This window comes from Kogia breviceps, chromosome 17 (genome assembly GCF_026419965.1).
Source record: "Kogia breviceps isolate mKogBre1 chromosome 17, mKogBre1 haplotype 1, whole genome shotgun sequence".
In the NCBI taxonomy this organism is placed as follows: domain Eukaryota; kingdom Metazoa; phylum Chordata; class Mammalia; order Artiodactyla; family Physeteridae; genus Kogia; species Kogia breviceps.
This window is the reverse complement of record NC_081326.1, coordinates 9,367,558-9,380,680: the sequence shown is the minus strand read 5'-3', so window position 1 is coordinate 9,380,680 and position 13,123 is coordinate 9,367,558. Positions and strand designations below refer to the sequence as shown.

The following is a 13,123-nucleotide window of genomic DNA, read 5'->3' as shown; positions in this document are numbered from 1 at the left end:
AAAATCTTACGGATTTTAAATATGTTCTGACAGATAACTTGGATATCGTGAGGCAACAAAATTGTTATTGCCTTTGCTCAGCATTTACTGTATTTTCATCCATTTCCTAAAGGAAGTAGGAGCCATACCTGTGGCCTTACTATTTCAGAAAAGTTTTAATTCTGTAAAATAGTACCAGATGGGATTTTAATTTGGTTGTGTTCCAGAATGTTGGAAAACACCATGAGATTATCTGACATTGGTTGAGATTTCATCTTTACAGCAGACCTTCTTAGATGAGATTCTTACAACTCATACCTAAGAAAATTAGATAGATGAAGTTAGATAGGTAGATAGAGATTAGATAGATAGAGAGAGATGAGGTTAAAAAAATTCTGGCAGAAATACTGGACATTAATACGATGATTCATTATAGAAAATTTGGTGATTTTCTTTCAACAATTTAGAGGAAAAACATATTTTGCAATATTTATTCTTCACCTTCATGGACAGTTCCGCCAAACCCTGGATATCATGTGACTATCATAAGGCCTTAAGTAGAAGAATTTTAGAAAATTTCCATATACAGTGTCAATAAACCGTGGAATATATTGCTCCTGGAGTTAAATATAAACAAGTACAACTTGGTTTTTGTAAATTTATGATTGATCCAATCATATTAGGGTATTACAAGAAACTAGAAATATTTTTGGAATAAATGCGTAAGCCCCTTATCTGTTTAATTAACATTAAGTGTGGTGAACATGCTTTTCTGCCTAATATCTGTTATCAGAATTGCAGTACTGGGTAGGATATGTCACGGATATGAAGCAGATTAATAGTTTTTATTTTTTTCCTTACTGTGTATTTAGAATGTAATTCAGCCCAGACATAAAACATTACATAAATTATATCCCCTTTCTTCAACCTAATACCCCAATAAATCCATAATTGTGTCTCCCGACGTTTCTGCAAACCCTACAACAAATACATCTTCATGTATTTATATCCCACCCTCCATGCTCAGCCTATCCATTTCTCTCCCCAAGTTTTCTCTCTAACACATAGGTTTGATTATTGTCTGCCTGTGCTTCAGAGCCGTGCCTATAGAGCAAAACCCCTTAAGGTTATATTCAAAGCCCTTCAAAATCTGACTCTGGCAAACATTTCATTCTCTCAATGAATATTAAACCTTTGCCTCATGCTAGAACCTCTGTGGCAGCAAGGGTTCCTGGGGGGAGAAGAGAAGACATAGCCTCTGCCCTCATGTAGCTCACGGGGAACAGGAAATTACATTGGTCAGTGCATTGCACTTGTGCATATGTAAAGATGAACTCAGACTGGAAGCCTTAGGGAGGTTTCCCCAGAGGAAGTGCTGGTTGAGATTTGTTTGATGGCTAGAAATTCATCAGAGAGAAAAGAGGTAAAGGGTCTTCTGGAAAAGGAAAATGACCTTCCCAAAGCCTCAGATGCATTACTGAATGTAATATGATCTGAGAAAGGCAAGCAGAGTTCCCTGAGATTGGTGCATAGGTTCCATGAGAGCCTTGGAGAGAGGGGATGTCAGAGGCGATTACAAGTAGCTTTCTGTGCAAAGGGATGTGGTCTTTATCAACAGCTAGGAGGAGAAAACATTAAAGGGTTTTTAAGAACATGCATGAAAGATTACCTGTGGGAAATAGCTCAAAGGGGAATATGCAAAATAAAATGAGGACCAGTGCAAAGGAGAGCAGGTAGTTGTGTTAGAAGCCCGTGGCCCATAGGATATGAAGGTAGGCAGACCAGTGAGATGTGTTAAAAGCAGAATTGTCATAATTTCGTGACAGGGTGGATAGAGGAGTGAGGGAATGCAAGATGGCCTCTGTGTTTCCACCTTGCACAAATGGGTCAATGCTGGTTTGAGATTCCAAGAGAGAGAATGCAGAGCAAGGAGAAAATCTGGTCAAGCAGGGCAGAGAAGAGATTAAAACGTTAGTTTTGACCCTACTGAATCTAAAGTCCCTTTGGGGATCTGAGTAGCAGCGTCCCATGGGCAATTGGGTAGACATGCCTGTAGATCATGGGGTTATTCCAAGCTTAGTTATTGCTCTGGGAATTATTGGGATACAGCTGATACTGAAAGTTGTAGCCAAACAGGGGCATAAAAAGTAGCCAGTGATATTTCAGAAGTCCATATTCAAGACAATTTTTTTTACCAGTTCAGATTTATAGGCAAATTTAGTGTAACCCTGTATCTGCTCCTAATTTTCTCTTTTTTTCCCATCTTTATAGCCTCAGTGAATCTGCTCACCTTATCTTTTAGACAAATTCTCTACTAGTAAAAAAGTATATATTATTACTGCTACTACATGATGTGTCAATGAGGTTTATAGCTATTGGGTAAAAATGATTTATAATAGGGTATCATACTAATTTTATTAATGATTATATGTTTTTTCTCTTGTTCAACTAATTAGGTACCCATCGCCCGATTGCCTTTTCCATTTGCGTTGCAGTGCACTTTGAAGGTGTACTAATTTTACAAAACTTATCATACCTTCAATACATTGCATCCCTCAGTTTTTCAGTACCTAAAGTGAAAAATTTATGTCTAAGGCATATACTTTTTATTTGGATAATCTGTCTGAGTTATTGTATGTATTTATTGTTACTATAGATTTATTCTTTTCTTTTTAAATTCCTCTTAACTCTCACTGCCACATACCAGTCTCTATTTGAGCAAATAGTGCAATTACTTTAGTTATTTTACCTGAGTGTCCTAAATCATCCACAATATTAAAAAAGAAAACAATTCCAAGGGATTAAGTCAAAACTAGTAAAAAAGAGATGACTGTATACAAAATTCTAGTTCATAAAATCTAAAACTGTGGTGAATTGCTCTAAGGACATAGAAAGATTTTAAAACTGCACTGGCATTTAATGGAAGAACAAAAAAAAATCAACGTTTTTCTGAAGGTAAAGAAAAAAACCTGATAAAAATCCTAATGTTTTGCAGAAAAACAGTGTCACAAAAATAACATTATAAAAATGATATCCAAATACTAGGAACCAAAAACATAAGATATATAACTGTGGATAGAGGAAACCGCAGTGTTTCATTTTCTAAAACCATCCAATAAGCCAGACAAATAAGGAAACAATTCAATGATTTCTACATGTGTCAATATCCTTTCAACCATGAGTCAAATATTGCTCCAGTGCTACACACTTAAAGTAACTGTCTTTTAATTCTTCCTGAAGACCTACAGAAAATGTATCCTTTTGGGTGGATGTCACTGTCAAGACCATCTTGGTTGTTGTGGGACATCCTCTTACTGTGCTTGATTTGCCCATTATAAAGGGCAAATGAACTCAGAGTTGCCCCTAAACTCACAGTTAACCAGTTTCCCCCCAGCTTTATTGAGATATAATTGACATATAACATTGTGTAAGTTTAGGGTGTACAACATGTTGACTGAAATCAGTCAGTCTTGTTGGGAGTATTTAATAGGCGAACAATAAAAATCAGGGCTTTTGTTTTTTTGAATTGGTTCGCCAGCCCACCACCGTTTCCTCGCAATGTGCTAAGTGCCTTCCATGTACAACTTAAACTCAGAGGATCATCCCTAGGCAATGCATGTGCTAGTCATTTGTAGCTGGCATAAATTTATTCTGAAGAAAGCTCTAGTCAGAATTAAAGTCATAGAGGTGGGATTAGCGGAAGGAAATTTCTTGAGGATATTAGTATTCAAGTTGGCCTTGCTGTGTTGGCAGTGAGAAGAATGGAATTTCCAGACAAGTGAAAAAGGATTATTCAAATCTGTGATGTGAAAAAAGCAGAGAATCACAGCAAGATTGCTGTGATTGCATGCGTATATTGGTTTCCTATCACAGTTATAACAAATCGCCATAAAGTTAGTGGCTTAAAACAACACAAATTTAGCATCCTCTGGATGTCAAGAGTAATAAATGGGCCAGTGGCGGTGCATTCCTTAAGGCTTTAGGGGGAGAATCCATTTCCTTGCCACTTCTAGTTTCTAGAGGCTGCCCACATTCCTTAGACTGTGGTCCACATCACTCTTCCTTTGTTGCATCTTTTCTTGGGCTCTAACTCTCCTGTTTCCCTGTTTCACTTAGCTTGTGATTACATTGGGCCCAACGGGATAATCCCAGATAATCTCCCCATCTCCAGGACTTTAATGTAATCACATCTGCACAGTCTCTTCAGCCATGTAAAGCAACATATTTAAAGGCTGGAGGAATTAGGATATGGGCTTCTTTGAGAGGCTGTTCTGCTAACACAGTGGGTAACATAGCCCGGTTGATGATAGGCCTTACATGGATGAAGGAAGAGATTAGAGAATTACTGATATTGGGCAAGGGAGCGATTTAATGAAAATATTATTTTAATAAAAATCTATTGCAACAGATGGCTCATCGAAACTGGAAACAGCTCCTATAGTAGATTATTGTCATAACCTACATAGGAGTGACTAGAGCATGCACTAGGAGATGGCATGCTAGCTAAGGTATGGTGAGACTTTGACATGGACAGATACAAGGAAGTGCTTGATTTTAATAATATAGCTGTGTTTTCAAGACAATTTATACTGCATACATTTAGCCCATTTAAGGTGTACAATACTTTTTAGTCTAGTCACAGATTTGCAACCATCACTAAAATTAATTTTAGAACATTTTCATCCCTCCTAAAAAATAGACAAACAAACAGCACCTGTACTTTTTAGTAGTAACTTCTCATTTCTCCTCAATACCTCAACCCTGTGTATAGCCACTGACCTCTCTCTATCTCCAGATTTGTGTATTCTGGACATTTCACATAAATGGGGATTATATAACATTTCACATAAATGGCTTTTTGTGACTGACTTCCTTCACTTAATATGAGGCTTTCAATGTTCATCCATCTTGTAGCATGAATCAGTATTTCAGTCATTTTTACTGCCAAATAATATTCTATTGTATGGATATGCCACATTTATTTATCTATTCATCAGTTGGTAGACATTTAGATTGTTTCCACTTTTTGGCTATCATGAATAATTGGGACTTCATAATGTTATGAACATTTGTGTACAAGTTTTTGCTGGACATATGTTTTCATTTTTCTTGGTATATACCTAGGAGTTGAAATGCTAAGTCATATGGTAACTCTATGTTTAGGGAAACATTTTCAGGAACTGCTAGCCTGTTTCCCAAAGTTGAATGCACCATTATACATTCCAACCAGCAGTGTATGAGGCTTCCAATTTTCACACCCTTGCCAATATCTGCTACAATCTCCCTTTAAAAAAAATTTAACCATCTTGGTATGTTTGAAGTGGTATCTCACTGTGACCTTGATCTGTATTTCTCTACTGACTAACAGTGTTGAACAATTTTTATTGTGTTTAGCAGTCATTTGTATATCTTCTTTGGAAAAATATCTATTCAGATCCTTTTCCCCATTTTGAAATTGTATCTTTTTATTATTGAGTTATAAATTTCTTTATATATTCTGGATACAAATATCTTATCAGATGTATGCAAATATAGTCTCCTGTTCTGTGAACTGCCTTTTTCATTTTCTTCATGATGTCATTTGAAACCCCAAAGTTTTTAATTTTGGTGAAGTTCAGTTTATCTATTCATTTTTTTCTTTTTGCTTTAGTGTCATATCTAAGAAGGTTCTGTCTTACCCAAGTTCATGAAGATTACTCTTAGATTTTCTTCTAAGAAATTGAGATTTATGATCCATTTTGAGTCCATTTTGTATAAGTGTCATGAAGTGGTCTAGCTTTATTATTTTGCAAGTAGATATCCAGTTATCCCAACACCATTTGCCAAAAAAACAACTATTCTTTCACAATTGAATTGTCTTGGTACCTTGTCCAAAATTAATTAACTGTTAATGTGAGAGTTTTATTTCTGGACTCTCAATTCTATCCCACTGATCTTTATGTCTATCCTAATTCTAGTAACACACTGTCTTGATAACTTATAGCTTTTTTAGAAAGTGCTAAAATCATGAAGTCTGAGTCTTCCAAATGTGTTCTTCCATTTCAAGACTTTTGCCAATTTGGGGTACTATGAATTCTATGTATGAATTTTAAGATCAGCTTGTCAATTTCTGAAAAGAATCCTGCTGGGATTTTTAGATGAATTCTGTTGAATCAGCAGGTCAATTTGGGAGTATTGCCATTTTACCAATATTGTCTTCCAGTCCATGAATTCAGGATGTCTTTGTATTTATTTAGATCTTCTTTAATTTCCTTCAACTATGTTTTATAGTTTTCAGAGTGTAAGTTTTGCCCTTATTTTAAAATTTTATTCCTAAGTATATCATTCCTTTTGATGCTATAATAAATGGAATACATTTTTCTTTAATTTTTAGGATTTTCTATATACAAGATCATGTCATTTGTAAAGAGTCTTACTTTATTCTTTCTAATCTGGATGCCTTTTAATTCATTTTATTGCCCAGCTGTCCTGACTAGAAACTCTAGTACAACGTTGAATAAATGTGGTGAAAGAGGACATACTTTTCTTTTTGTTGGCCTTGGGGGGAATCATTCTGTATTTTATCATTAAGTATGACATTACCTTTCCATATCAGGTTGAGAAAGCACTCTTCTATTTCCAGTGTTTTGAATGTTTTATCATTGGATATTGTGAATGAATATTGTGGAATGAATATGAATGGGTATTGTGTTTTCTCAAATTATTTTTATAAAGCTATTGAGATGATGATCTGGGTTTTGTTCTATTTTCCATTGATAAGATATTATATTAATTGTTTTTTTTTCAATTTTTTTAACATCTTTATTGGAGTATAATTGCTTTACAATGTTGTGGTAGTTTCTGCTGTATAACTAAGTGAATCAGCTATACATATAGATATATTCCCATATCCCTTCCCTCTTGCATATCCTTCCCATCCTCCATATCCCACTCCGCTATGTGGCCACAAAGCACTGAGCTGATCTCCCTGTGCTATGCAGCTGCTTCCCACTAGCTATCTATTTTACATTTGGTAGTATATATATGTCCATGTCACTCTCTCACTTCATCTCAGCTTACCCTTCTACCTCCCTGTGTCCTCAAGTCCAATTTCTACATCTGCATCTTTATTCCTGTCCTGCCCCTAGGTTCTTAAGAACCTTTTTTTTTTTTAGATTCCATATATATGTGTTAGCATACGATATTTGTTTTTCTCTTTCAGACTTACTTCACTCTGTATGACAGAATCTAGGTCCATCCATGTCACTACAAATAACTCAATCTTTTTTCTTTTCTTTTTCTTTTTTTAGCTATTTCTGAGATATACATTTTAAAGTCATAACTAGAATTATGACTTATAACATTATACCAGAACATATAAGATTTTTAGAAATTTCATGTAATGTCTGAAACATTTATATTAACATATTTCCATACAAATAACCCAAAGAAAGTTTAGTATTAGTTGTTTTTTTTTGTTTCTTTGGTTTTTTATACTACACGTTCTTATTAGTCATCAATTTTATACACATCTGTGTATACATGTCAATCCCAATCGCCCAATTCAGCACACCACCATCCCCAACCCACCGGGGTTTTCCTGCCTTGGTGTCCATACGTTTGTTCTCTACATCTGTGTCTCAACTTCTGCCCTGCAAACCAGTTCATCTGTACCATTTTTCTAGGTTCCACATACATGCTTTAAGATATGATGCTTGTTTTTCTCTTTCTGACTTACTTCATTCTGTATGACAGTCTCTAAATCCATCCACGTCTCAACAAATGACTCAATTTCATTTCTTTTTATGGCTGAGTAATATTCCATTGTATATATGTGCCAAATGTTCTTTATCCATGCATCTGTCAGTGGACACTTAGGTTGCTTCCATGTCCTGGCTACTGTAAATAGAGCTGCAATAAGCATTTTGGTACATGACTATTTTTGAATTATGGTTTTCTTGGGGTATATGCCCAGTAGTGGGATTGCTGGGTCATATGGTAGTTTGGGGATCCCCATTTGGGGATTGGGTTGTTTGTTTATTTGAAATTGAGTTGCATGAGCTGCTTGTATATTTTGGACATTAATCTTTTGTCAGTTGCTTCATTCGCAAATATTTTCTCCCATTCTGATGGTTGTCTTTTCATCTTGTTTATGGTTTCCTTTGCTGTGCAAAAGCTTTTAAGTTTCATTAGGTCCCATTCGTTTATTTTTGTCTTTATTTTCATTTATCTAGGAGGTGGGTCGAGAAGGATCTTGCTGTGATTTATGTCATAGAGTGTTCTGCCTATGTTTTCCTCTAAAAGTTTCATAGTGTCTGGTCTTACATTTAAGTCTTTAATCCATTTTGAGCTTATTATTGTGTATGGTGTTAGGAAGTGTTCTAATTTCATTCTTTTACATGTAGCCATCCAGTTTTCCCAGCACCACTTATTGAAGAGGCTGTCTTTTCTCCATTGTATATTGTTGCCTCCTTTATTAAAGATAAGGTGACCATATGTGCATGGGTTTATCTCTGGGCTTTCTACCTTGTTCCATTGATCTATATTTCTGTTTCTGTGCCAGTACCATATTGTCTTGATTACTGTAGCTTTGTAGTAAAGTCTGAAGTCAGAGAGCCTGATTCCTCTAGATCTGTTTTTCTTTCTCAAGATTGCTTTGGCTATTCGGGGTCTTTTGTGTTTCCATACAAATTGTGAAATTTTTTATTCTAGTTCTGTGAAAAATGCCATTGGTAGTTTGATAGGGATTGCATTGAATCTGTAGATTGCTTTGGGTAGTATAGTCCTTTTCACAATGTTTATTCTTCCAAGCCAAGAACATGGTATATCTCTCCATCTGTTTATATCATCTTTCATTTCTTTCATCAGTGTCTTAGCGTTTTCTGCATACAGGTCCTTTGTCACCTTAGGTAGGTTTATTCCTAGGTATTTTATTCTTTTTGTTGCATTGGTAAATGGGAGCATTTCCTTAATTTCTCTTTCAAATTTTTCATCATTAGTGTATAGGAATGCAAGAGATTTCTGTGCATTAATTTTGTATCTTGCTACTTTACCAAATTCATTGATTAGCTCTGGTAGTTTTCTGGTAGCATCTTTAGGATTCTCTATGTATAATATCATGTCATCTGCAAACAGTGACAGTTTTACTTCTTCTTTTCCGATTTGTATTCCTTTTATTTCTTTTTCTTCTCTGATTTCTTTGGTGAAAGCTTCCAAAACTATGTTGAATAATAGCAGTGAGAGTGGGCAACCTTGTCTTGTTCCTGATCTTAGTGGAAATGGTTTCAGTTTTTCACCATTGAGATGATGTTGGCTGTGGGTTTGTCATATATGGCCTTTATTATGTTGAGGTAAGTTCCCTCTATGCCTACTTTCTCAGGGGTTTTTATCATCAATTGGTGTTGAATTTTGTCAAAACCTTTTCTGCATCTATTGAGATGAGCATATGGTTTTTGTCCTTCAATTAATATGGTGTATCACATTGATTAATTTGCATATTTTGAAGAATCCTTGCATTCTTGGGAGAAACCCCACTTGGTCATGGTGTATGATCCTTTTAATGTGCTGTTGGATTCTGTTTGCTAGTATTTTGTTGAGGATTTTTGCATCTGTGTTCCTTGGTTCCTAGTGATATTGGCCTGTAGTTTTCTTTTTTTGTGACATCTTTGTCTGGTTTTTGTACCAGGGTGATGATGGACTCATAGAATGAGTTTGGGAGTGTTCCTCCGTCTGCAATATTTTGGAAGAGTTTGAGAAGGATAGGTGTTAGCTCTTCTCTAAGTGTTTGATAGAATTCGCCTGTGAAGCCATCTGGTACTGGGCTTTTTTCTGTTGGAAGATTTTAAATCACAGTTTCAATTTCAGTACTTGTGATTGGTCTGTTTATATTTTCTATTTCTTCCTGGTTCAATCTCAGAAGGCTGTACTTTTCTAAGAATTTGTCCATTTCTTCCAGGTTGTCCATTTTCTTGGCATAGAGTCGCTTGTAGTAATCTCTCATGATCCTTTGTATTTCTGCAGTGTCAGTTGTTACTATTCCTTTTTCATTTCTGATTCTGTTGATTTGAGTCTTCTCCCTTTTTTTCTTGATGAGTCTGGCTAATGGTTTATCAATTTTGTTTATCCTCTGTTGGGTGCATAAATATTTACAATTGTTATATCTTCTTCTTGGATTGATTCCTTGATCATTATGTAGAGTCCTTCTTTGTCTCTTGTAACAGTCTTTGTTTTAAAGTCTATTTTGTCTGATATGAGAATTGTTACTCCAGCTTTCTTTTAATTTTCATTTGCATGGAATATCCTTTTCCTTCCACTCACTTTCAGTCTGTATGTGTCCGTAGGTCTGAAGGGGGTCTCTAGTAGACAGCATATATATGGGTCTTGTTTTTGTATCCATTCAGCCAGTCTATGTCTTTTGGTTGGAGCATTTAATCTATTTACATTTAAGGTAATTATCGATATGTATGTTCCTATTACCATTTTCTTAATTGTTTTGGGTTTGTTTTTGTAGGTCTTTTCTGTCTCTTGTGTTTCTTGCCTAGAGAAATTCCTTTAACATTTGTTTTAAAGATGGCTTGGTGGTGCTGAATTCTCTTAGCTTTTGTTTGTCTGTAAAGGTTTTAATTTCTCCATCAAATATGAATGAGATCCTTGCTGGGTAGAGTAATCTTGGTTGTAGGTTTTTCCCTTTCATCACTTTCAATATGTCCTGCCACTCCCTTCTGGCTTGCAGAGTTTCCACTGAAATATCAGTGTTAACCTTATGGGGATTCCCTTGTATGTTATTTGTTGTTTTTCCCTTGCTGCTTTGAAAAATATTTTTTCTTTGTATTTAATTTTTGATAGTTTGATTAATATGTGTCTTGGCGTGTTTCTCCTTGGATTTATCCTTCATAGGACTCTTTGAGCTTCCTGGACTTGACTTACTATTTCCTTTCCCATATTAGGGAAGTTTTCAACTATAAACTCTTCAAATATTTTCTCAGTCCCTTCCTTTTTCTCTTCTTCTTCTGGGACCCCTATAATTTGAGTGTTGGTGTGTTTAATGTTGTCCCAGAGGTCTCTGAGACTGTCCTCAGTTCTTTTCATTCTTTTTTCTTTATTCTGCTCTGTGGTAGCTATTTCCACTCTTTATCTTTCAGGTCACTTATCCATTCTTCTGCCTCAGTTATTCTGCTATTGATTCCTTCTAGAGAATTTTAAATTTCAGTTATTGTGTTGTTCATCATTATTTGTTTGCTCTTTAGTTCTTCTAGTTCCTTGTTAAACATTTCTTTTATTTTCTCCATTATATTTCCAAGATTTTGATTATCTTTGCTATCATTACTCTGAATTTTTTTTCAGGTAGGCTGCCTATTTCCTCTTCATTTGTTTGGTCTGTTGGGTTTTTACCTTGCTCCTTCATCTGCTGCATATTTCTCTGTCTTCTCATTTTGCTTAACTTACTGTGTTTGGGGTCTCCTTCTCACAGGCTGCAGGTTCATAGTTCCTGTTGTTTTTGGTGTCTGCCCCCGGTGGGTAAGGTTGGTTCAGAGACTGTGTAGGCTTCCTGGTGGAGGGGACTGGTGCCTGTGTCTGGTGGGTGGGGCTGGATCTTGTCTTTGTAGTGGACAGGGCCACGTCCGGTGGTGTGTTTTGGGGTGTCTGTGAACTTAGTATGATTTTAGGCAGCCTCTCTGCTAATGAGTGGGGTAGTGTTCCTGTCTTGCTAGTTGTTTGTCATGGGTGTCCAGCACTGGAGCTTGCTGGTCGTTGAGTGGAGCTGGGTCTTAGCATTGAGATGGAGATGTCTGCAAGAGCTCTTGCTGATTGGTATTACATGGGGCTGGGAGGTCTCTGGTCGTCCAATGTCCTGAACTTGTCTCTTCCACCTCAGAGGCTCAGGCCTGACACCAGGCCCAAGCACTAAGACCCTGTCAGCCACACAGCTCAGAAGAAGGGAGAAAAAAAGAAAGAAAAATAAATAATAAGAGAATAAAGTAATTAAAATTAAAAAATTATTAAAATTAAAAAAAATTTTTAAGGTAATAAAAAAAAAAGAGCAACCAAACCAATAAACAAATCCACCAATGATATCAATTGCTAAAAACTATCCTAAGATAATTGTAAAAATCAGAAACAAGTCAGTTGCGTACAGCAAACCCCAAGTCTACAGTTGCTCCCAAAGTCCACCGCCTCAATTTTGGGATGATCCGTTGTCTATTCAGGTATTCCACATTGCAGCGTACATCAAGTTGACTGTGGAGGTTTAATCCACTGCTCCTGAGGCCGCTGGGAGAGATTTCCCTTTCTCTTCTTTGTTCGCACAGCTCCCGGGGTTCAGCTTTGGATTTGGCCCTGCCTTTGCGTGTAGGTCACCTGAGGGAGTCTGTTCTTCGCTCAGACAGGACAGGGTTAAAAGAGCAGCTGATTCGTGGTCTCCGGCTCACTCAGGCCGGGGGGGAGGGAGGGGCACGGGGGCGGGGCGAGCCTGCAACGTCAGACGCCGGCGTGACGTTGCACGAGCCTGAGGCGCGCCGTGCGTTCTCCCGGGGAAGCTGTCCCTGGATCCCGGGACCCCGGCAGTGGCGGGCTGCACAGGCTCCCGGGAGGGGAGGTGTGGAGAGTGACCTGTGCTCGCACACAGGCTTCTTGGTGGCGGCAGCAGCGGCCTTAACATCTCATGCCCGTCTCTGGGGTCCGCACTGATAGCCGCGGCTCGCGCCAGTCCTTGGAGCTCGTTTAGGCGGTGCTCTGAATCCCTTCTCCTCGCGCACCCGAAACAATGGTCTCTTGCCTCTTAGGCGGTTCCAGACTTTTTCCCGGACTCCTTCCCGGCCAGCCATGGCGCACCAACCCTCTTCAGTCTGTGTTCATGCCGCCAACCGCAGTCCTCTCCCTGGGATCCGACCTCTGAAGCCCGAGCCTCAGCTCCCAGCCCCCGCCTGCCCCGGCCGGTGAGCAGACAAGCCTCTCGGTCTGGTGAGTGCCGGTCGGTACAGATCCTCTGTGCGAATCTCTCCGCTTTGCCCTCCACACCCCTGTGGCTGCGCTCTCCTCCGCGGCTCCGAAGCTTCCCCCTCCGCCACCCGCAGTCTCCGCCCGCGAAGGGGCTTCCAGTGTGTGGGAACCTTTCCTCCTTCACGGCTCCCTCCCACTGGTGCAGGCCCCGTCCCTATTCTTTTGT

General features: G+C 38.0%; 1 long non-coding RNA gene across 4 annotated transcripts in view; it reads left to right on the top strand.

Annotated features, from left to right (window-relative positions):
• LOC136792884 (uncharacterized) overlaps nt 1–13,123 on the top strand; it is a 446,126-nt gene that overhangs the window by 243,749 nt on the left and 189,254 nt on the right. Inside the window, exon 4 of one of the 4 annotated variants that reach the window (XR_010837464.1) lies at nt 12,741–12,918. The exons of the other annotated variants lie outside the window; for them this stretch is intronic. This is a non-coding gene — a long non-coding RNA (uncharacterized lncRNA). The remainder of the gene's footprint in view (nt 1–12,740; nt 12,919–13,123) is intronic. 4 annotated transcript variants of the gene reach the window in all.